Below are 23,756 nucleotides of genomic sequence, written 5' to 3' on the forward strand. Positions count from 1 at the left end.
ACGTGTCTTGGAACGATACTCAAAACAAATTTACAACCAGCTTTACAAGGAACTGATTGTAAACTGATTGACCCGAATTCGTTGACTGCCAATAAAAAACGGTTTTGTTTTCGAATTACTCAACAGAGATTTAAGCTCTCTTTTGAATCAGATAAACATACATGTCCCCCAAATCACGAAACCATATGCTGCTGTGGTAATCGTCTCGTCGCATCAGCTAGCGTTACAACAAACTTATCACGTGCTGCCGTAGTTAATTTCAATAAAGCTTATAATACCTATAATATTCATAACAGTAAGTCTATTTACAGACTGTGAATTCAATAACTGTACAACTTTATGAACATAAAAAATTAAGGCATTATTATTTTATGCAGCTTTATGGAAGCAAAATATGGATTTTTTTTATCGTCACTTTTTATGCGTTATGAAACCATTATGCATTGCCAGTTTTGTAGTTTTTTCGAGGTCAATTTAAGGAGTTCAGCAAAACTAATTTATTCCCCATACGTCCGTTGCATTTAAAATTTATTTCTCAATCACAGTTCAGAGATTAGCACTAACTGGGACGGCTTTGCATCGGTTTATCTGTTTCTTCAATCACATTTATTATCGTTCGACCATGCGAAACGACGACGATTCCCTTTAGAATAAATTAGCTGCTACAATGACTCTTCAAATAAAATGCAATCACGCAAAGCGTGTTCAGTCAGTTCGTTTGACGGTGTCCCATTGAACTCGACGCTAGTGAGCCCCTTAATCTGTCAAAGCCTGATGGTTACTAATGAGGCGATGAAAAATAATTCCCACTCCGGTCGTAAAACCGGCTTCCCCGGTGGATTGTTTACCTATAGCGTACAACAACGAGTAACTGATGTAATTCCCGGTTTCCCGATCGCGCCGGTTCCGTATCTGCCAGCACGACGGGAGCATCCGCGGATGACGCAATGAATAAATTTGTCCGTAAACTATGCATAAACGATACAGTACAGTCTGATAGTATTACATTGATTTTTTCCCTACGCGGTTATACAGTCAATTGATGCCGACCGTGGAGATTTATTTGACGCGTGATAAGTTGTGAATTTTATTTATGTTTACATAGTGGCAACTGGCTGTAGGTACTTTGGTTGGTGCTATAGAATGCTCGCGTGAGAGCTGAATAGCGCAGCAATTCGCTTTATGCCAGTCTCGTACAAAGCCGACCTGAAAGAAAGGCCGGCAAATGGTTGAACCGGAAATGCGGGTTGTAAAACATTTAAGTTTCAAACCTACCCGTCTCCAGCGATTATACACTTATGAAACATGGAATTCTTTCAATATTAAATTGAAGGTGAAAAGAAAATGAGAAATTGATAATTGAATCCTAATAAAATGTTCCCAGTCATACCATCTCGTTTTCATGATAAGCTAATCATTTAATTTTGAGGTTAATTCTAAATGGAAAAGGATCGATATCGAACCCATCACAATTTTGGGACCCCATCCCCAGCGGGGCACGTTCGTGGATTTACAATCAGCGAATTCGGCGATGGCGATGCGATGGCATGATGAAAGCTCGTTCATGCTCATCACGTCGACGAAGCTGAGTGTGGTGCCTAGTGCGGCTGAGAGATTGGCTGCAGAAGGTTGGCGAATCGATAGCAACCAACCACACGTGGATATGAGCAGGACGAGAAGCCACCGCAACCGGAAACCATACCGGTTCGGTGGCGGTATAGGTATGGGCGGCGTGGCGCGGATCTCATGAAATAACCATCAAGCATGAAATTAAAATTTACTTTTCCGGTTCGCACGCAGATACTGCGGTGTGTGTCTGTGTCTATGTTTGGTTGAAACGGGATTTACAGGGCGATCGAGACGGTTTTACTCTTCTTTCTGTGATTGGTATTCAATCAGAAAATTTTACATCCCTGTGCTGTGATTGATAATGAAGACGCGTGGTTTATGAACTCATGGAACTCAGGGGATTCGCTTAAGCACTTGATTATCAGTGATGGCTTATCAAATATCCCACGAAAAGGCGGCTAAAAGTTAGTAAATTATGAATTTACCCTGACCTGATATGAATACAAATGATCCTAGTTTAGTTGTTGTTTGTGTCGTATTTTGTGCCACTTATCGTTGCACCTTGCTTTCTGCGAAACAATTCTTACCTTCTGTGGTATCAGTATAGGAATAATCCGGCATATTTATGGGCGATATAAATTCAGGTTGCTCGTGGGATTAAATTTAAATTGATGTTCGTCCCTTGTGTAGCATGTAAGAAGTGAACGAAGGTGTTGCGGTTTTGGAAGTTCACCCTTACCTGTTTGGAGAGGTAAACTTCTAAAAAATGATAGCCGTGGTAAAATTTATTTTCCAAATTGGAGTAGCAATAGTTCTAAACATACTTACGAATTTAAAACTTAAGCAAAATTTGATCATGATTTGCCCAATTTTCCCAACTACTAACGCAGCTGAAATTGAATTTGTTATTTTTCTTAGAAAGCCCTGCTTTTCTTTTCCATCAAAGCCACTCGGGTTCACGTACAGACTTTACTGAAGGATAATCCGTAGCTTTAACATGATTAGATCACGAACAAAACTGTTACAGGGTCCTAAATCGAGCAACTTGGTTCGACTCAGTCACTGTCGATACAGATTGCTTGTACAATTAAACAAGTCGAGTAATTTTTTATGATTTTTTTTTTATAAAAGGGTAGTTTTTAAACTTGAAGAAGTGGACAGTAGAAGAATTTAATGAAATGGAGGTGTTGACAGAATTTCGGGGGAGACAAGGCGTGAAGGAAAACTAAGTAAGAGAGATATTTTTTGAAACGTTGGTTCTAAGTAAGAGAGGCTTATTAAAGCGAATATTTCAATCTCGCACGTCACACGCCTAATAACGGGGTTGAACAGTTTCCTTTTAATCCGGTCCACTGTGGTTCAAAGCTTCTTCGATATCTGCGACCTACAAGGCGTGGGGAAACGTTGGGTTCGAATCCGACTATAATTGGCTGCCATCCCATCGTGTCTCTTCTGAGATACGATCAACTCCTTTGTTTAATTGCTTTCTTCCACTGTCTAATTTATCACCATCGTCGAGCGGTCGATTCAGTCGGCTTACTCGACAGAATCGAATCGATCACGACTTACATAATGTCAAAATAAACCAATCGTGCAAACTGAGAGTCGACATGACGTACATAATAGGGCCCATAATTTCATTTCAAAATTAGAAAACGGGAGATTTGATCATTCGCCTTTCGTCTATGTTTTTACGTCTTTCATTTTTCATTTTTCATTTTGCTTTGTTTAGTTTTTTCGTCGTTTTATCATGTGCACTCTGCCACTTTTTACCGTCGTCTTCATGTTGTTTGTTGTTGTTGTTATTTTTTCATTCTTTTTAACATGTGTCCTTATGACATCTTTACATCGTTTTTGTGTCAGTGATTTGTTGTTATTTTGTGTTGTTCTTTTTGTTGTTTTTGGTTGCCTTTGGTGACGCCGCACAGGGGACGGATTCAAAAAAGGCGAATATCAGCTTTTGCGTAGAGACCAATAAGTTTTCTGCATTTGTGTTTTCACAAAAGTTTCGACCAGGAAAAAGTTGTACAAAATGTTAATTAAGGAGTTTCTGTCGAAGAAAGAAAACTTCTATCTCTCAAGGGAAAGAAGTAATAGTAATGCCAGTTTTTCTAATTTCTTTTTTAGTTATTTTCATTTCTACGCAGTTTTAATGTTCCACAAAGTTTAACATACTATGAAAATACATCTTTTTGCTGAAAGAAGTGTAGCTCTAGCCTTCTTGGTTTTTGAGCTATTCCAGCTTTAGTCTAATTTTCAGTATATTTTTAAGGGGCTTTATTTTAAAAGGACGCAGGTATGCGCAGTTAATCTCCACCAGCCACGTAGCCAGAAGGAGGGGGGGCGGGGGCCCAATTTTGATTTTAACTGTTTTACACGCATATTTTTTCGTTAAGAACTACAATACATTAAATGTACAGTAATCTATACCTATAAAGAAGGATTTCTGTCTGTCTGTCTGTCTGTCTGTCTGTCTGTCTGTCCGTATGTTCCTTATAGAATCGAAAACTACTGAACCAATCGGCATGAAAATATGCATGTAGAGGTTTTTTGGGGCCAGGAAAGGTTTTAGTGATGGTTAGAAACCCCTCCCCCCACTAAGAGGGGGGGCTCCCATACAAATGAAACACAAATTTCTGCATAACTCGACAACTAATTAAGCAAATAGAGCAAAATTTAGCATGTGGGTGTTTTCGGTGACAAGAATTTATTCTATGGTAAATTGAGACCCCTCCCCTCTTTATAAGGGGAATTATAACTCCTCTCCTCTTTAAAAGGGGGGGCTTCCATACAAATTTCCTCATAACTCGAGAACTAATCAAGCAAATGGAACCAAATTTGGCATGTGAAGGTTTTCGAGGGCAAGAATATTTTCTATAGTAAATTAGGACCCCTCCCCACTTTAAGAGGGGGGGCTCCTGTACCAAAGAAACATAATTTTCCTCACAACTCGAGAAGTAATTAAGCAAATGGAACCAAATTTGGCATGTGGGTGTTTTTGGAGACAAAAATTTTTTCTATGATGAATTGGCACCCCTCCCCGTTTTAGGAGGGGGGGGGGGGGGGGTAATCCTATACACATGAAATGCAAATTTCCTCATAACTCGAGAATTAATCAAGCAAATGGAACCAAATTTGGCATGTGAAAGTTTTCGAGGGCAAGAATATTTTCTATGGTGAATTAGAACCCCTCCCCACTTTAAAAGGGGGGGCTTCTATACAAACGAAATACAAATTTCCTCATAACTCGAGAACTAATCAAGCAAATGGAACCAAATGAGACACGTGGGTGTTTTTGGAGACAAAAATTTTTTCTATGATGAATTGGGACCCCTACCCACTTTAGGAGGGGGGGGGGGCTCCTATACAAATGAAATTCAAATTTCCTCATAACTCGAGAACTAATTAAGCAAATAGAACCAAATTTGGCATGTGGAGGTTTCTGGAGGCAAAAATATTTTCTATGGTGAATTAGAACTCCTCCCAACTTTAAGAGGGGGTGCTTCTACACAAATGAAATACAAATTTCCTCATAATTCGAGAACTAATCAAGCAAATGGAACCATATTTGGCATGTAAGTGGTTTTGGACGTAAGATTTTTTTCTATGGTGAATTGAGACCCCTCTCTTCTTTAGAAAGCGAGTTATGGCCCATCTTCCCTTTAAAAGGGTGGGCTTCCATACAAATGAAATGCAAATTTCCTCTTATCTCGAGAACTAATCAAGCAAATGGAACCAAATTTGGCATGTGGGAGTTTTAGATGGCAGAAATTTTTTCTATGGTGAATTACGACCCCTTCCCCTTTTAAGAGGGGAGCTCCCATACAAATGAAATTCAAATTTCCTTATAACTTGAGAAATAATCAAGCAAATGGAACCAAATTTGGCATGTGGGAGATTTTGGAGTCTTGAATTTATTTTACGATAGTTAGAGACCTCTCACCCCTGTGGTAGGGGGATATGGACTCTCATACCAATAAAACAGAAATTTTTGCGAAACTCAAAAACTAATCGAACTCGAGAAATTCGAGACTCTTCCATAAAACATTAGTCAATACAAGACCACAAAAACTATCTATAGTAACACTAGATCATTCAGGACGAGACGGTCGCGAGTGTTGCCGGTGACCCGCCGTCGGAAGCGCCGCCCACTGGGGGGCTTGCAAAACTCGAGATTGTGACAAAGATCATCCGAGATTCATGATTTATGTACAACACAGGTTAATTTGTGGCAATACGAAGTTTGTCGGGTCAGCTAGTCTATACCTATAAAGAAGGATTTCTGTCTGTCTGTCTGTCTGTCTGTCCTGTGTTCCTTATAGAATCAAAAACTACTGAACCAATCGGCGTGAAAATTTGCATGTAAAGGTTTTTGGGGCCAGGAAAGGTTTTAGTGATGGTTAGAGACCCCTCCCCCCACTAAGAGGGGGGGCTCCCATACAAATGAAACACAAATTTCTGCATAACTCGAGAATTAATCAAGCAAATAGAACCAAATTTGGCATGTGGGTGTTTTCGGTGACAAGAATTTATTCTAGGGTAATTTGAGACCCCTCCCCTCTTTATAAGGGGAATTATAACTCCTCTCCCCTTTAAGAGGGGGGGTTTCCATACAAATTTCCTCATAACTCGAGAACTAATCAAGCAAATGGAACCAAATTTGGCATGTGAAAGTTTTCGAGGGCAAGAAAATTTTCTATGTTGAATTAGGACCCCTCCTCACTTTAAGAGGGGGGGCTCCTGTACAAATGAAATACCAATTTCCTCTTAACTCGAGAACTAATCAAGCAAATGGAACCAAATTTGGCATGTGTGTGTTTTTGGAGACAAAATTTTTTTCTATGATGAATTGGGACCCCTCCCCACTTTAAGTGGGGGGGGGCTCCTATACAAACGAAATACAAATTTCCTTATAACTCGAGAGCTAATCCAGCAAATGGAACTAAATTTGGCATGTAGGTGTTTTTGGAGGCAAGAATTTTTTCTATGATGAATAAGAACCTCTCCCCACTTTAAGAGGGGGGGCTCCTATACAAATGAAATACAAATTTCCTCATAACTCGAGAACTAATCAAGCAAATAGAACCAAATTTGGCATGTGGGTGTTTTCGGTGACAAGAATTTATTCTATGGTAAATTGAGACCCCTCCCTCTTTATAAGGTGAATTGTAACTCCTCTCCCCTTTAAGAGGGGGGGCTTCCATACAAATTTCCTCCTAACTCGAGAACTAATCAAGCAAATAGAACAACATTTGGCATGTGGGTGTTTTTTTTGATGACAAGAATTTATTCTATGGTGAATTGAGACCCCTCCCCTCTTTATAAGAGGAATTATAACTCCTCTCCCCTTTAAGAGGGGGGGCTTCCATACAAATTTCCTCATAACTCGAGAACTAATCAAGCAAATGCAACCAAATTTGGCATGTGAAGGTTTTCGAGAGCAAGAAAATTTTCTATGGTGAATTAGGACCCCTCCCCACTTTAAGAGGAGGGGCTCCTGTACAAATGAAATACAAATTTCCTCATAACTCGAGAACTAATCAAGCGAATTGAACCAAATTTGGCATATGTGTGTTTTTGGAGGCAACCATTTTTCCCATTATGAATTAGGACTTCTTACCTTTTTAGGACGGGGGGGGGGTGGCTCCCATTCAAACGAAATACAAATTTGCTCATAACTTTAGAACTAATCCAGCAAATGGAACCAAATTTGGCATGTGAGAGTTTTAGATGGCAGAATTTTTTTTCTGTGGTGTATTACGACCCCTTTCCCTTTTAAGAGGGTGGGCTCCCATACAAATGAAATACAAATTTCCTTATAATTTGAGTACTAATCAAGCACATGGAACCAAATTTAGCATGTAGGAGATTTTTGAGTCTTGAATTTATTTTATGATAGTTAGAGACCTCTCACCCCTGTGGTAGGGGGATATGGACTCTCATACAAATAAAACAGAAATTTTTGCGAAACTCAAAAACAAATCCAACTCGAGAAATTCGAGACTCTTCCATAAAACATTAATCAATAACAAGACCACAAAAACTATCTATAGTAACACTAGATCATTCAGGACGAGCCGGTCGCGAGTGTTGCCGGTGACCCGCCGTCGGAAGCGCCGCCCACTGGGGGGCTTGCAAAACTCGAGATAGTGACAAAGATCATCCGAGATTCATGATTTATGTACAACACAGGTTAATGTGTGGCAATACGAAGTTTGTCGGGTCAGCTAGTGTATTATATTTATAAGCAGTAAGATATGCATATATTGTATTAGGAGCCAAGATAGGGCTCCTAGCCCCCACCTCTGGCTACGTGGCTGATCTCCACCACTTTGCGTACTGCAATATAATGTGTTTCATTTCATAGGTGGATCTCGGTGGAACATTTGAGAAAACTGCAAATGAAATTTCCAATTTTGCATGATTTCTTTGTTCAGAATTAAAATATGCAGGAAAAAATATTTCCAAAAATAATCAACAATTACCTGGCTAGGCTTGCGGTGCTTATTTAAGATACTCACATTCGAGCATTTTTGTTTTTGATATATTTTGGGTATTTGCATCTAGCGTATTTCGATTTCAAAGCAAAAAATTGTGCGAAATTGATAATTGATCACTTACAGTTTTCTTAAATGTTGCACCGAGATCCACCATGACATGCATATGAAACGAAACACACTACATTACAGTACGTAAAGTGGCGAAGATTGGCTGCGCATACCTGCATCCTTTTAAAATAAAGTCCCTTAAAAATTGATTGATAATTAGACTAAAGCTGGAATAGCTCGAAAACCAAGAAGGCTAGAGCTACACTTCATTCAGCAAAAAGATGTATTTTCATAGTGTGTTAAACTTTGTGGAACATTAAAACTGCGTAGAAATGAAAATAATCAAAAAAAGTTAGAAAAACTGGCATTAAGGGGATACATTAGTTTGTAGCACTTTAACTTCTTTTCCTTAAGAGATAGAAGTTTTCTTTCTTCGGCAAAAACTCCTTACTTAACATTATGTACAACTTTTTCTTGGGCTTTGTTCATTTCTGGCTCTGAATAGAAAAGCTGAATTGATTATTTATTGACCCACCCCCTTAGTGCCAATTTTTTAGGTATAACAAAAATGTACACCGAAGTCGCTTTTTACGCGGTTTTTTACGCGACTATTTTTACGATCGCGTCTTCGGAATTTACGCGGTTTTTTTACGCGAATTTCGGAATTTACGTGGTTTTTTTTACGCGATTTTCGGAATTTACGCGGATGTGCTCAAAACTCTATTTTTTCGCGTAGTGTTGAAATCCACAAAGTTTTTTTTACGCGAAATTTTGTTTTTTAAGCAAATTTTGGAATTTACGCGGTTTTTTTTACGCGAATTTAGGAATTAACGCGTTTTTTTTACGCGAATTTCGGAATTTACGCGGGACGTATCCTTCGCGTAAAAAGCGACTAGACTGTACTTCAAAAATCAAGAAACTTTTGTGAAGACACAAATGTAGAAAACTTATTGGTTTCTACGCAAAAGCTGATGTCCGCTTTTTTTTAATCCGTCCCACTGTGCGCCGTTATTGTAGTCATTCATTTTGCGGTTATTTTGGATTTTTTTCACTTTTTTTTGTCATTGTTTGGCTCAATTTTTAATGAACTCTTCAACGCCTTTTCTGCATGTATTAGCAGTCATTTCATCGATATTTGTTATTTTTTCGGCATTTTTTGTTGCTCGTATTTTTGTTGTTTTTCGTTTTTTCTTCATCGTCTTTAAACCCACTTGTCATCACTGTTTCGTAATCTTTTTGTCGATTTTCGCTGTCTTCACCGCCTTTTTCGTCGTCTTTTTGTCGTTTATTTTTTGCTATTCTTTCGTTATTCATTGGTCATATTTTCATCAGCCTATTGAGCTACTTTCACATTCGTATCTTCTTGCAACGTAAGAGACTATTGAGCTATATGAATAAAACATCCTCCCAGCTGGGAGAGACTGTTGGAATCAATCGTCATCGAATCAAGATCGTAGCAACTGGCCCTGCAATTGTCCTTTATTCTAACAGCTGGTTGCAAAGTCTGTCGTATAAAAAAAACAGAAAGTCAAGTTTCGATAACGGAATGTAGCACCTAGGTTTTTTTTTGAATAAAATAGCTTATATTGTGCTTTTCCCGTGAAAATCTTATGGAAGAAGTAAGGCAAACTGTTTTGTTCATTCGATCTGTTGTTATCTTTTCTTTGACTTTTTCTCATCTATCTGTCGTATTTTTATTGCTCGCCATCTTTTTATCGTATTCTGACTTCTGTTCATTGTTTTTGTCATCTTTTGTCGCTTTATTCAGTAGCTTTATATCCTCTATTGTTATTGTTTTTTTGTTGCTGTTTTAGTGTTTTGGCGCCTTCGCGTCGTCATTGGTATTGACTTTTAAGGACAAGGTCGTCAGAGTCCATTTATGGCAGTTAGTATGGCACCGAATTTCACCCTTCCCTTCCCTTCATCAGTGTGTCAACATGCTCCCATAGACTCGGGAAACCATCACAAAAAAATAAAATTAATTCAACTAACCTGCTAGCCGTAATCAGATCTTGCAACTCGAACCACTAAACATTGCATTCTATAGGTTCTATTACTTTTTGGGGCATAACTTACACTAAATACTGAGATTTCTGCCCAATTAAAATTCATCACTATATTTTCACTTTTTCGCCGTCGATTTTTCTTCAAATTTTTTCGGCCGTTCCATTCATCACATCACTCTCGAAACTTAACTTGAAACACAGAAAACTTGAATTTACCTCACGAACAGTTATTTGGTAAGATATTATAATGATTTTGCCCAAACTGTTCACTTGATTTGATATGAAAAACTTTACTTCGTTTCGATTGCAATTCCGAATCCGCGACCGTCGTTGTTGATACGTTACCAAGGAAACTGGAGTGATGCCATATTTACGTTGAGCATGAAATTGGCCAATAATTCTCTGATAATAAAATTCACCGTAAACAACATTTTATGTGATAGAATTACTGTCGTATCTAGTTCACCAGCAAAAATGGATACGCGATTCTACGTTTCATAATTGTTCATAACAGATTATTACCTACTACAGTGGATTCTCGGAAAAGTTAATCGATTGGGGAATGGGTCGATTAACTTTTCCGAGTAGTCCGAAAAATCATCGAAAATGATAAATACAACAGCGAAAAATGCATTCCGGGATAGAGGATACACATTTTTATGTATTTGGAAGTTGTAATGGAAAGAAATATCGAGCAAGATCTTTAGGAAATAATACTTAGTTGCTTTCAGTAAGTTTAAAATAGTCGGTAACACTAGTTGACTTTTGTTTTTACGTTGTCTTCGCTTTGATAATGTTCGCGCTTATTTTTAGTTCCTTGCTGTTCCTTCTTTTGCATTTAAAATTCAATCTGAGTTTGCGCTTTTCCAGTATGTTATCAATAATCCTGAAGTAACTATGTGTAACTAGCAAATAGTTCAATACGCTATTGTGGCAACTATTTTAATTTAAGTTTAATTTAATCCCAGTTATGATGCGACTCTGTATGACTCTGCATGACTGTGGAAAGGCGACAATAAACCGAAAAATGAGAAATAAAGATAGAAGGTAAACACACGTGTGTCGACGAACGCTCGAACAACCAGTAAATTCAAACTCTCAGAAAAGTTAAGGCAAAAATTAACTTTTTAGAGCGTTTCATGAGAGCTGATGTTCGCTTAACTTTTCTGAACAATTAACTTTACAGAGAGTTAACTTTTCCGAGAGTCCACTGTACTAGCAACTCAGCATAAACTTAGCATAAACAAAACGATAGCAGAAACAAGTACTGAAATCAGTAAAAAAGCAGCTGGCCTCTGACGACTTTCACCTTAAACAGTTGATTTAAACGATTGAGCTTTACGTAAGCTTATTGCGTTTCAGATTTTGGAGATTTGTTGAACAGCTTTACAATTGTATCCCATTTTTACTCAATTTTGCTTCAATTGCATGGAATTTCATTTCAGTTTTTCTAATATTTCATTTAGGAAAAAAAAATTGAAGGAAACAAATTTTAGATAAATACCACGTAAATATGATATAAACCTAAAAGCAAAGCCGTGGGCTTAACCCGTCATTAGACATTACCCTTCTTTATCGACAGACTTCGCAGCCGGCTGTTAGAGTACAGGAAAATTACGGGGCCAGTGTAATAATCCTACTGACTCTATCTAGCAAGCACCGCCTAGCCGAGATTCGAACATACGACGACTAGCTTGTTAGACCAGCATCGTACCTCGAAGCTAACTGGGCGGTTATGATATAAACCTAATGTTATATATTTACTAGCTCACCCGACAAACTTCGTATTGCCACAAATTAAAATGTGTTGTACATAAATCGTAAATCTGTCACAATCTCGAGTTTAGCAAGTTTCTGAGGAGCTCAACCTAAGATAATTCATTTTGGCAGTTACGTCACTATGAAAGCATGGGTAGTTTAATGTACAAATTTTCAATTTTGCCTCACAATAAAGTAGAAAACAATCTCCCCGTTACTTAGCCAGCTAGAATAAAGCGGATAGCATTCAAATATTCGCCGTGGTTGTATAACATTTCGTCGAATACCATTTCGCGAAAAACCTTACGCGAAATGTACTATTCACGGGAAGCCTTTTCGTGGAAAGTACCATTTCGATCCTCGGGGTGATCCTCTCTTTGCTCGTTGTCGCTCGTTCAGACCCTACTGAAGGTAAGTAATAGAGGTCAGTAGACCTAGCAAAACAAATAAACCTAGACAGAGGTGATTTCTGCGGGGGGCTGCAGATAGTTTTTGGTAGTCTTGTCATTGACTGTTATGTTATACGGAAGCTTCTAAAATTTCTCGAGTTCGATTAGTTTTTGAGTTACGCAAAAATGTCTGTTTTGTTTATATGAAAGTCCTTATTCCCTTACTACAGGGGTGAGGGGTCTCAAACCACCATAAAAAAATCCTGCCTACAAAATCCCCCACATGCCAAATTTTGTTCCATTTGCTTGATTATTCTTTTTTATTGAGTTTGGTTTGCTTGATTAGTTCTCTAGTTATGAGGAAGTTTGTATTTTATTTGTATGGGAGCCCTCCTCTTATAGGGAGGAGGGGTCATAATTCGCCTCCTATAGAGGGGAGAGGTCTTAATGGACCATACAAAAAAATTCTTATCTCCAAAACTACCCACATGCCAAATTTGGTTGCATTTGCCTGATTAGTTCTCGAGTTATGCAAAAATTTGTCTTTCATTTGTATGGAAGCCCTCCCCTCTTAGCGGGGGAGGCGTCTCTAACCATCATAAGAACGTTCCTTGGCCCCAAAAACCCCTACATGCAAATTTTCACGCCGATCGCTTCGGTACTTTTCGATTCCGTAAGGAACATACGGACAGACAGACAGACAGAAATCCATTTTTATAGGTATAGAAGATTTTTTTAAACTAAAATTGGTTAAAATTTAATACAAAATTGAAATAATAAACGAAACACACGTAATTTAGATTAGACTTTGATAAAAGCCAATCAAATATAATTAATATTCACGTAACATATATGTATAAATACAAAATCAAGAATATTTTGGTTTTATTTAAAAATAGAAATGAGATAAGTAGTTTAAAAAAATATCCTAGTGTCATGGTATCAAAGACTTGAAATTTATTCATGCACTTAATTGAGAGCCCATCAGCTTTTTGACTTTTTAATCAAATAGATTAATCCTATAAACTCGTCGAATAAATCAGGCCCATAACCTCGATTTACATCTATATCATTTTTTGGCTGTAATTCTAGCCAGGTTAAGTGTAGCGTAGGTCTGCTTAGCTTCATTTTATTGTATTATTATGTCATAATTATTTCCACGTTAGTGGAAACCTGAACCTTCTGCCCGATACAAAACCTCTCCGTAAAATCTGATTTCGAAATAAAAAGAAAATACTTATCTCGGTTTCGGGCAAAAGAAATCAAAGTTTACGACCTATTGTTTACTAAAGGAAACAAACCCAATGACTGTCATCGATGATATTTTACTACCGTCTAAAACGAAGTAAAACACCATAAAGAATCGAAATAAATTCTCGATCGACCACTCTAAACTTTAGGTCAAGTTTCGCCTAAGCCCGTGCCGTGCGAATTTAACTGTTTATTCGTCGTCATCGTATCGACATGTTTGGTTTAATCGGCTATTTCCCGGCGTGATAACTCGATGTATTTAGAACATCATTGCTGTCAGATTCGCATCGATCGAAATAACGAGCGAAAAAATTTAAATAATTCCATCATATCACTAGTGGTGGCGGTCCGCCAACAGCGCAGTGCCACGGATGGCGATCGATAGCGTGATTAGCGTCCCGGAGTCAACCGGTTTTGCGACACGGAAATCTATTCATGAGGATGGCTTTAGCCAAAACCTAAAGAGTCGCGTATTGTTGTCAGTCAAAATAGACATTGAGTGTCGGATTGAGTTACGACGTTGACTATCCGACTGTAGGTATCTTTCGATTCAGATCGAACTATTCGCCGGACCGAAACAACGCCAGATGAATCGAGCTCAGTGTTCCGCTCTGCTCTTTGATGGGATGCACTCGACTGTGTGCCATGCGAACCTCTACGATAACTCAATTATAGCCGATACGATCGTAACGTAGGCCTAAGTAAGTCTCATTCTCATTCACCGCTTCGCTTGCCGCGGCTGACTGTTTGGATAGACTAATTAGCTTGGTGGAATGTCAAACGACACGTCACGTCAGTCAGTTCAAAGCCGTTGATAAGTTGTCTGTTTGCCCAAGAAACGATGTTAAAGAGCCTATCGACATGTAAACATTTTATTGACTTGTGATTTATTGGAAGCAGTCTAAAAGCAGCGGCTCACTCGAATTAGGTACTTTATGGGCTATAAACCTATTGCGTTTACTGCGGATATGTATTCTGTCGAGCTGTTTTATGGGAGAATTTCTTTCGGCTTTAGTAGGTGCCGTTCACGATGATGTACATCATCAGGAGTGGATTATTTTTCTAAGATTAATTGACTTAATCGCAGATTAATCGATAAACAAACGTGTTTAACCACTGTTGAGGTTCGGTGCGGGTACCGTCTAGACGCCACTTTCAAGGCCATCATTTCGTTTGACTATTTTCGGCGTATGGAATGCCACCCTTATTCTGCCCGTTTTCGGCCAGAAAGCCACTTTCCTCGAACGACAGGCTGTCGGTTGGTTGGTGATTAATTCTAATTTGCCGACCCATTGGAAAGCGAACGCTTTGTCGGCAAATGTTTTGTTTGCTTCTCTTTCATTAAAATATAGCCTGGCACGCGAGCCAAACGCGGGATAACTTAGTGTTATGATCATAAAATACTTTATTAATTGTAATTGAAATTATATTTGAAATTGAATGGAATTGAAATTGAGTCGGAAAAACTGATGCAATTATTTCGAATAATTTATTTATTATTTATTTAGAATTTATTTATTCGTAGCTGTTAGAATAAATTATTATATTGTGCTTCGAGCAGATTCGAAAACAGATGACCAAATGGACTATTATTAATAATTACAGCATTTTGAATAACACTTTCCATAGATGAACGTTTTCGGCGAATATAAACGCTGTAAACATAAGAAAAAGTAAATCAAACCGTGTGCCGACATGGTTTTTCAGCCAACTTTCTCCGCAATCAAGCTGTCACGATGTATACATTTTTTCAGAATTTTCAGCTCTTTTCCCTTTTTGTTTCAACGACCAAGCATGTTTGTGCGTTTATTTCTTGGCATAATTTTCTCAAATAACTGCACAAGCTTCCACTATATTGTCGTATTTAGGGTTAAAAAGATAGGGTTGCAAACATCTACAATGTTTTTGCCCGACCCGACGAGATGAAATGTTGGATAGAGAGAATTTTGCGATTTTCAACTTTTTCTCTTTGTTTCGGTTTTAGCAAATTTGCTTCATATATGTTTGCAGACTTGTGTTTTCTACCCAGGCCTGTGCTCAATCTGAACATTTAGAACCCGAAGGAATCCGAAAGCTGTTTGGAGTTTTATAAGTGTTTTCGATCAGAGCTTTGTTCCTTTACAGATTTCTGTAAAATGATTGTATCCTTCTTCTCGTCTGTTTCAGCGAATTGGTTTTCCTTTGATCCCTTCCGTTGCGCCAGGCAATTTTTTTGTTATCTGGATATTTCATGCTATTTTCAAACTGAAATTATCGTCAGCTGTGCAATTCTCAACTACATCTTCACCTATCAAAACGGTTTCTTGAGTAGCTGATCTATCTCAACACATCTACTCGATTTTACGCCCTCACGCATAGCGCAGCTTGAAAACAGAGCACAAGTAGATTTTACACTGATTTAAAAACTGCATTCGACCGGATTGTCGTTGTTTGATTCTGGAATCTACCGTTTCATCGGTACCTACTTATAAATCATGTGGTCCTTGGGGAAGCAATACAGGGCCTCTGATTTTCACCTTACTGTAGCAACGATGTGGCTATATTATTTGAAATCGGATGCCTACCTACTTATCGACAGTGACCATCCAAAACTGTTTCTTACTGTGCGCTCAATCGACGATTGTGACCGGCTGCTAGATTTACTAGACGACTTTGTGAATTGGTGCGAGCTGAACTAACTGATCCCTGAGAACTAAGTAATCCCATTCCATCACATACAGAGAATAATTACTTTTACATACTACATTTTACATCACTCGAAGATTTCCTCGAACTATCTGTTTTATTACCAAAACTAGTTGAGCCCGAATCTTACGATCCGGAAAATATAAATGTCTGGTAAGAAAACTGCAGACAAATTCCATTTGTCAGTGTTTGCGAAAATGTTTAATCTTTGTATTAGGTCTTTGAACTTTATTTTAAATTTATTTACATCACGACGTGCGAAGATCTTACGATTACAATAATGTAGCTCTAAGATGTTGTTCCTAAAAGAGGCATAACCTGGAACTGAAAAAATAGTTTTCATGCTCGCATTGGATTCTATTTAACTGAATAAAAACATTATCTCCATTGGGCTGATTCCATAGGTGGGCAAAATGGCTCTTTTGTGCGAGTGGCTCTGAACCGTTCATTTTCTGCCCGCGAACCGATTCAAATAAGCGGCACAATCATATCGTGACGAGCAATCTAATCAAGCAATCGAATCAAGCCGTAGAGTCGAGCAGTTGAGTTGAGCAGTTGAATCGAGCAGTTAAGTCGAGTAGTCCAGTCGAGCAGTCTAGTTGACCGGTTAAGCAATTGAGCAGTCCAGCAGTCGACCAGTGAGGTGACTGAGAATAGAACCCATTGCTACGAAAGTATGGCGTCCTGTCAAGGGCCTGTTTTTAGTTACCGATAAGCCTCTTATGACGTCCTGTTAGAGACCTGGTTTTGGGTACAGATAAGCCTCTTATATATATGTAGAAGAAGAAGATTGGAAAATTATTGCGACAGTTGTTGGGAATTGATTTCATATAATTTTTATTTGTTGATCTTAAAATTTAATAAATCACTGTTTAGCTTTTTCAACTACCAGAAGCAGTTTCTGCTTCCTCAAAACCACAGTTGGAATGCCATGAGGTCTAATTATAATTAGTTTAAAAAAAATAGATTGAAATAGTTTAAAATAAGTAAAATATTTATTGTCTGGTGATGTTCTCACTCAGTTTACTATAGGGGTGACGGTCCATTACCGTTCCTGCGGCGAACAAATTATGGTTTTCCCGTACTGTCGGTCCTGGGCTGCCCACTATGGACCAGAAATTAACATTTCGGGATAAAAATATTTGCGGTTAAACGGCATGTCTCAGCTCAATGTGGTCTTCGGCAACTTTTTGAATAAAAAATTGATGCATATTTTGAAGGGGTCGTCTATTTAAGCGCTTCTTAAACAACAATTTAAGTAATAACTTTTTGAGTAAACTTTTTTCACCTTTTTGGTTTCAAAATATTAAAGATAAACCAACTTCAAGTAATTTTTCTGAAGATATGAAACTTCTACCTTTTACCCATTTTCAGCAATAGACCTTTGTTTATAAACGACCCCTCAAATCACATTTCTTCTTGTAACATCAACAGACAGCTCAATGTGATGTTCTATAAAATATTTTGCTCATAGAAGAGGAATATTTTTGCTTAAAACTGTTTTGCTTTATATGCATTAATTAATAAGATATAACTGATTTTAGGTTAAAAATCGTCTGATGAAAAATCCGAATATCATAGCCATCTGCAAGTATCTGCAATTAGTTTCCATACTAATTTGTAAGGAATTGTTAAAGTTATCTGGCCAAATGTGTATTTCAGAGAATACCTAGGAGTAGCGCGGATTTTTTTTTCAAACATTTTGTAACTTAGTAAATATGCGTCCTAGCGTCAAACGGTCTTCACATAAAATATGTATTTCAACATACTGAATAACTTTGTAGAACATTTGAAAGCAATAAAATAAACGTGTGCAAAGTTAATGAGTGTAATTGATTTTTAAGTGCTCTTTTTTAACACATCGTTATATTTCGCAACCGGTAAGAGATAGATAGTTACTTTATTCAGCAAAATTGCTAATTTTAGTATGTTCTACAACTTCTTTTTCTTTTTGAAATTAGGCCATTGCAAATCATTGTCAAAGTTTATGTCACGCCCCCCTCCCCCTTGGAAATTGGTTTGAAAAATCGGGGGCAAAAAAATAATTTGAAGGATTTATGAGTTACATTCTTTTTATGAAATCAATTGTCTGTGGGCTCTACTGCCTGAAAAACTCGAAAAATGAGTGTACGAGTTGAGTTAACGCTTCTAGCACGAAATAGAAATGGAAGTTCAAACAGTGGAATTTCCGAAACTCGGCCAAAAAAAATTTCTTTCGTTTTTGTCTTTCTGTTCGTAGATTTTTGCATGAAAAATAACAACGTATTTATAAAAAGCAAGAATAGATTTGGTTTTCACGTTTAAACTTTAAGTAAAAAGGCCAAACATCCATATTTTTTGCTCGATTAAAAAAACCTCTTTGTTTTTTTTCGCCCTCCCTTCAGTGGCTCAACACCGGAGGGACAAAAACATTTTTAAATATTTGTAATGGCCTTATTTAAGAAAACAAAAGTTTGCATCACCCTAATAGGTGAATTCATGGTCACTCTAATAGTGCAGGAAGATGCGCTATATTTTATTATTTTACTTCTCCGAAGACACCACCCTTGAAAAAATACACATTTTTCATCAGACAGTTTTTAACCTAAAATCAGTTATATCTTATTAACTAATGCAGAAAAAGCAAAACAGTCTTTAACAAAAATAGTCCTCTTTTATGTGTAAAATGTTGTCTAGAACATCACATTGAGCTGTCTGTTGAAATAAACATGTTACAAGAAGAAATGTGATTTGAGGGGTCGTTTATTAACAAAGGTCTGTTGCTGAAAATGGGTAAAAGGTAGAAGTTTTATATCTTCAGAAAAATTACTTGAAATTGGTTTATCTTTAATATTTTGAAACCAAAAAGGTGAAAAAAAGTTTACTCAAAAAGTTATTACCTAAATTGTTGCTTAAGTAACGCTTAAATATTGAACTACCCCTTCAAAAGATGCATCATCTGAGACATGCCATTTAACCGGAAATATATTTGTCTCGAAATTTTAATTTCTGGCCCATAGTGCTGCCGTTCTCTAGTCCCCTCAAACCACCTGAACGTGCGTCGACAGCGCACATCCATCAGGTACGGGGTCAGCCCCGAAGTCTACGGTATGTTCCTGGTTTTCTGTCCAAAACAGTTTAAGCTACTCTTTCGTTGGGCATTCTGACTCCGTGCCGAGCCTACCGCAAATCGCAGAATTTTGCGCTCAAAAGCCACAAGTACTCGTACCAAGTACTCACCTTCCTTAAGCGTGCATGGTGCAAGTCCGTAAAGGGCCTCTGAGAGAATTAGTGTTCTGTAGAGCGCTAGTTTTGTGTCAATTTGCCAGGTAGTTTGCACTTAAGCTGGCTGCTTAATCCGTAGAAAACCCGATTCGCAGCTGCAATTCATCGTTTTACTTCGCGACTTACATCGATGTCACATATCACAAGCCTACCAACTATATAAATTCCTCGTTACATCATATCGTGTCCCATCCATCTAACCTTCGGCACCAACACCATTTACTTGTACTTCGTTTTGGCCATATTAATGGTAGTCTAAAAGGCTTAAAGGCCTGTTTCACTGCTCTACGGCTGATTTCGATGACATAGATGCCACCCACGAAACCAAGAAGCATGTGAGATTTCGTGACGATAGTCCCGTTCCTCTTCACGTTTGCTCTTCGTATTGCATTTTCCAAGGCAATGTTGAATAGCAGATTAGAGGGTGTATCACCGTGCTTCGGTCCATCCAACGCCACCAAAGCGGCCATGGTATCACCCGCTATTGTGACGCATGATTTTGACCCATCTAGCGTCGCACAAATCAGCATAACTAATTTCATCGGAAAACTATTTTGTTTGACTGGATCGTACGCCGCGTTAAAGCCCACAAACAGATGATGAGTCTGTAAGTAGTACGCGCCTTCAAGCACGTGCTTCTTGTACTACAGTTTATAGACTGTGGGCTCTTTTTCTGCAGCGCAACTCTCTCTATACCTTTCACGGTTCTAACGCGTAGTCGCAATGAGCATACGACTCCTGGTCAGGTTTTTTTCCTTTGTCACTCTCTGGTATTCGGCAACAAACCAGCTGTAACGATGTCTTTCATGCATTGTACCTACCGCCTCTATCGCAATTGTTTCAATGGCACCATGGAGGTTTCTCCACAGCCCACTAATACCTTCTTCCGTTTCTTTTAGCTATTTTTCGCTAGATGTTGAAACGTAGTGTCCTCTCAGAGCGAGCGTTTGGCACGTTCGGCTTTTTTGCGTGAATCTTACACACGACGACATAGTGAATAGAGACCGTATTTGGTCCCCGAAAAGACCGTATCGATGACATCCGAGTAGGCGGTACAGATGGAGTACGTGCTACAGATGATCATTCCTCTGCGCAGTGTTGAAAAATTCATAGCAGCAAAAAACTCAATGAGATTTCAAGCACAAGAAATTTCAACTTTGATCACAAGCGCCAAACTCACATATGAATTTCACTCGCTTTTATACGCGACGTCTCTGTTCTGTTGCTATGCGATGTGAACCAAATTCAGCTGTGAGCATTTTGCTTAATTCTTCCACAGCTGGCATTTTAAACAACGAACCAGAGAAACCAGAGAAGAGAATCTACCTCCAAAGAAATCATCGCAGCGAAAAATGCCGCGCACATTCATAAATTAAGATGGCAAACATATTGGAACATCGGAATTTACATTTTTCCATCGCGGGAATCGATATTCCCGCATATCGCACGAGAGAATGCCTATGCTGTTCAATAAAGAATTTGTATGTATATGTGCATAGCTCCGGGTAGCAGTTGAAGCAAAGCAGAATGTGATCAAACGGGAAGAAATATGTGTGAGTTTTGCGCTTGTTGCTATAAAAACATAGCATAGAATCAAGTTGACATGAACCGACTCAATAAAAACTTTGTTCAAACGTAATAATAATTACGGTTCTTCCTACGTACTCGAATGTAATGTGAAGTGAATTTAGCGAACAAATGAATCGTAAATCGTGTTATGTTCTACTTTACTTACCTTCTGGTCCATGTCCACCGGTCCGGTAGAAAAAAAGGATGAAATCAGAGATCTCCACTGCCGACGGTTACCCGCCATGACCTGTCGGCAGGGTAAGCTCAACAGCCCGGATGTCGTTGACTAAGCAGCGTCTGCATGAGCCTCTGGGTCTGCCTCTCAACAGATCTCATGCGCTCCTTTCCTGAAAAGCAACCTTTTTACATAAAATTATAAGCAAATTTGTTTTTATTGAAGCATGTGTTTGATTGTTGATTCTATGCTTTCGAAACATTTTGCGGGTCATTGAATTCACTGGTGATCTTAAATATAAACTCAAGACTATCAAGATTGGACTTGTGGGACTTTAAAACCTTGCTTCTCGTCAAGTATTATATCAAGTGTATTCACCTATTGTGCCTTATTCAGTGTGGCTCCAGTAATTTCGTAATCTAAATTTATTGCGCTTCTAGTACGATTAAAATGGATGGGGCAGCATTTCTCCACACTTAACAACAATTGCCTCCCTACACACCAGTTACTAAACAAGTCTAAAAGCCCCTGTAAGATTATGCAGTCCTCCGCTTCGTCTGTCTGAACGATAGATTTTCCTGTCATTAGCGAAAAAATGACTCCCACCTTTACTGGTTAGTAACGCTGCGTCGTTTATGTAGATACAGAAAAGCAATGGTCCCAGATTACTACACTGTGGTACTCCAGAACTATTTGTGAACATGCCAGACCGGCTACCAAGTTGTACCAAGATCAAAAACGGCTTCTAGGTCAGTAAAAACTGTGTCAACGTGAGCTTTGGCGCTAGTATTCTTTACGTAGAACGATACCAAGTTCTCCAGGTTTGCTTCTACAGATCGCGCAGAAAAGAATCCATGTCCATCTTGGATTCAGTATTTTATTCATAAAAGGCGAACCAGCCGCAGGCTCTGAAGCAGGTCATCTTGGTTAATGACAAGCAGATGGAAAAGCTTTTCAAGAAAGTGCACAAGAATGTTTTCTATTCTAAGCTATTGCCGAGGGCTATTGAGGGATTGTTCGCGCTGTGACGGCCGACTCTAGAACATTACATTAATTAAAAATGATACAGAATTGAACGCAATAAATCACATTTCAAATTGGTATGGTTGTAAAGTTTCATTTCCATTTCCATGCCTAATCTGCTAAAATCTTCCGAACTTCTGTTGATCTACTACCAGAATGTGCGTGGACTTCGAACCAAAAATCTGCGCTAATTACTAAGGATAAACGTACGATAAATGTAACAACCTCTTCGCAACACAACACCTCTTCAAGCATGCCTTCAATAGTTTGTTGGCATCCAAAAGAAGCACTCCTAACGAAGTCATCAACTACAATGCCCCTCGTGAATTGTTAAGGTTGTCGAATCTGCCATCAGAAAATTTAATAATTGCACCTGACCCCAGTTGGTTTTGAGGTACAACAGAACTGGTCTAACAAGCCAGTCATGCTACATTAGAATCTCTGCTGAAAGAGACTGCCAGAGTCAATCGTAGATTGTAGTCCCGCAATTGACAGCTCGTTGTGAAGTATGTCTAATAGAAACAGAAGGTTCAGTTCCGAATGGAAAGTAGCAGCAGAACTGTGACTTATTTGGACCTGACGGTACTTTATTCACTAAACTAGTTTCAAATTGAATAAAATTCAATTTGTTGATTCAATCTAGCAGTATTAGTTTCCCACCCAATGAAAACTGCCAGTTATGTTACCTGTAAACAAAATGAGTGGCAAGTGTAAAACGGAAAACTGTCTCCGGTGTACCCCAGGGAAGCAACCTAGGACTAATGCTCTTTTCTCTTTTTTTACAAGTGGACTGTCGGCGTGCTAAACATGGCAAAATTTCTTATTATGTCGTCATTTTTTTAAGCTTATCTGAACGGACTCCGAAAATAATAATACTGTTAGTTAATAAATTAAAAATTGTTGAGAATGGTGAAGTCTGAGAAGATCAGAATATTTCAAGTGGGCTTTACAGAATTTTTCAAACCTTTGGTTTATTCAAAGAACTCTACAACTCTACTCGGTGATAAAAAAAATCATGAATTTTCAAGACAACTTATATGTTGTGTGAAAAATGAAAAATCAGTGAGCTCCACCCTGGACACGCCACTGCAAGCTACCTACGGCTATCTGGAACTAAGCCACATATATGGTAAATGGTATGCTCTGGATGCTTACATTCTCTTCTGGTTGCAATGCAGCAAACCGAAAACACTGTCTGCGTCGGTAAATTTATTCTCCCCGTGCGGTGGCACTTTTGGCACGTTTGGTCGCCAGCCAGCCAGACAAGTTAAACTCTTAGGGTCGAGTTCTGGGCTCATAACATATCCCCCTGATGATATGTGCAGTTCGTGAATCAAAGCGTAGCACGTATTGCAAGCGGAATGTCACTTCATAATTCCGTACTGCGTGTAGCTGCTATACATATGGGAGGCAGTTTTGCACCACCCCCCATGGGGCTGTCGGTTGCTACCAACCAATGCCTGAGTGGGTTGTTGTGACACGAGCTTTGCAGCCAGCGCACAGCACAAGATGGAAGATT

At 38.6% G+C, this 23,756-nt stretch overlaps 1 protein-coding gene across 6 annotated transcripts in view; it reads left to right on the forward strand.

The window, feature by feature from the left end:
- LOC128738462 (uncharacterized) overlaps positions 1 to 23,756 on the forward strand; it is a 77,859-nt gene that overhangs the window by 9,420 nt on the left and 44,683 nt on the right. The window lies entirely within an intron of this gene.

The sequence above is a fragment of the Sabethes cyaneus genome, chromosome 2, assembly GCF_943734655.1.
Source record: "Sabethes cyaneus chromosome 2, idSabCyanKW18_F2, whole genome shotgun sequence".
NCBI classification, from domain to species: Eukaryota; Metazoa; Arthropoda; class Insecta; order Diptera; family Culicidae; genus Sabethes; species Sabethes cyaneus.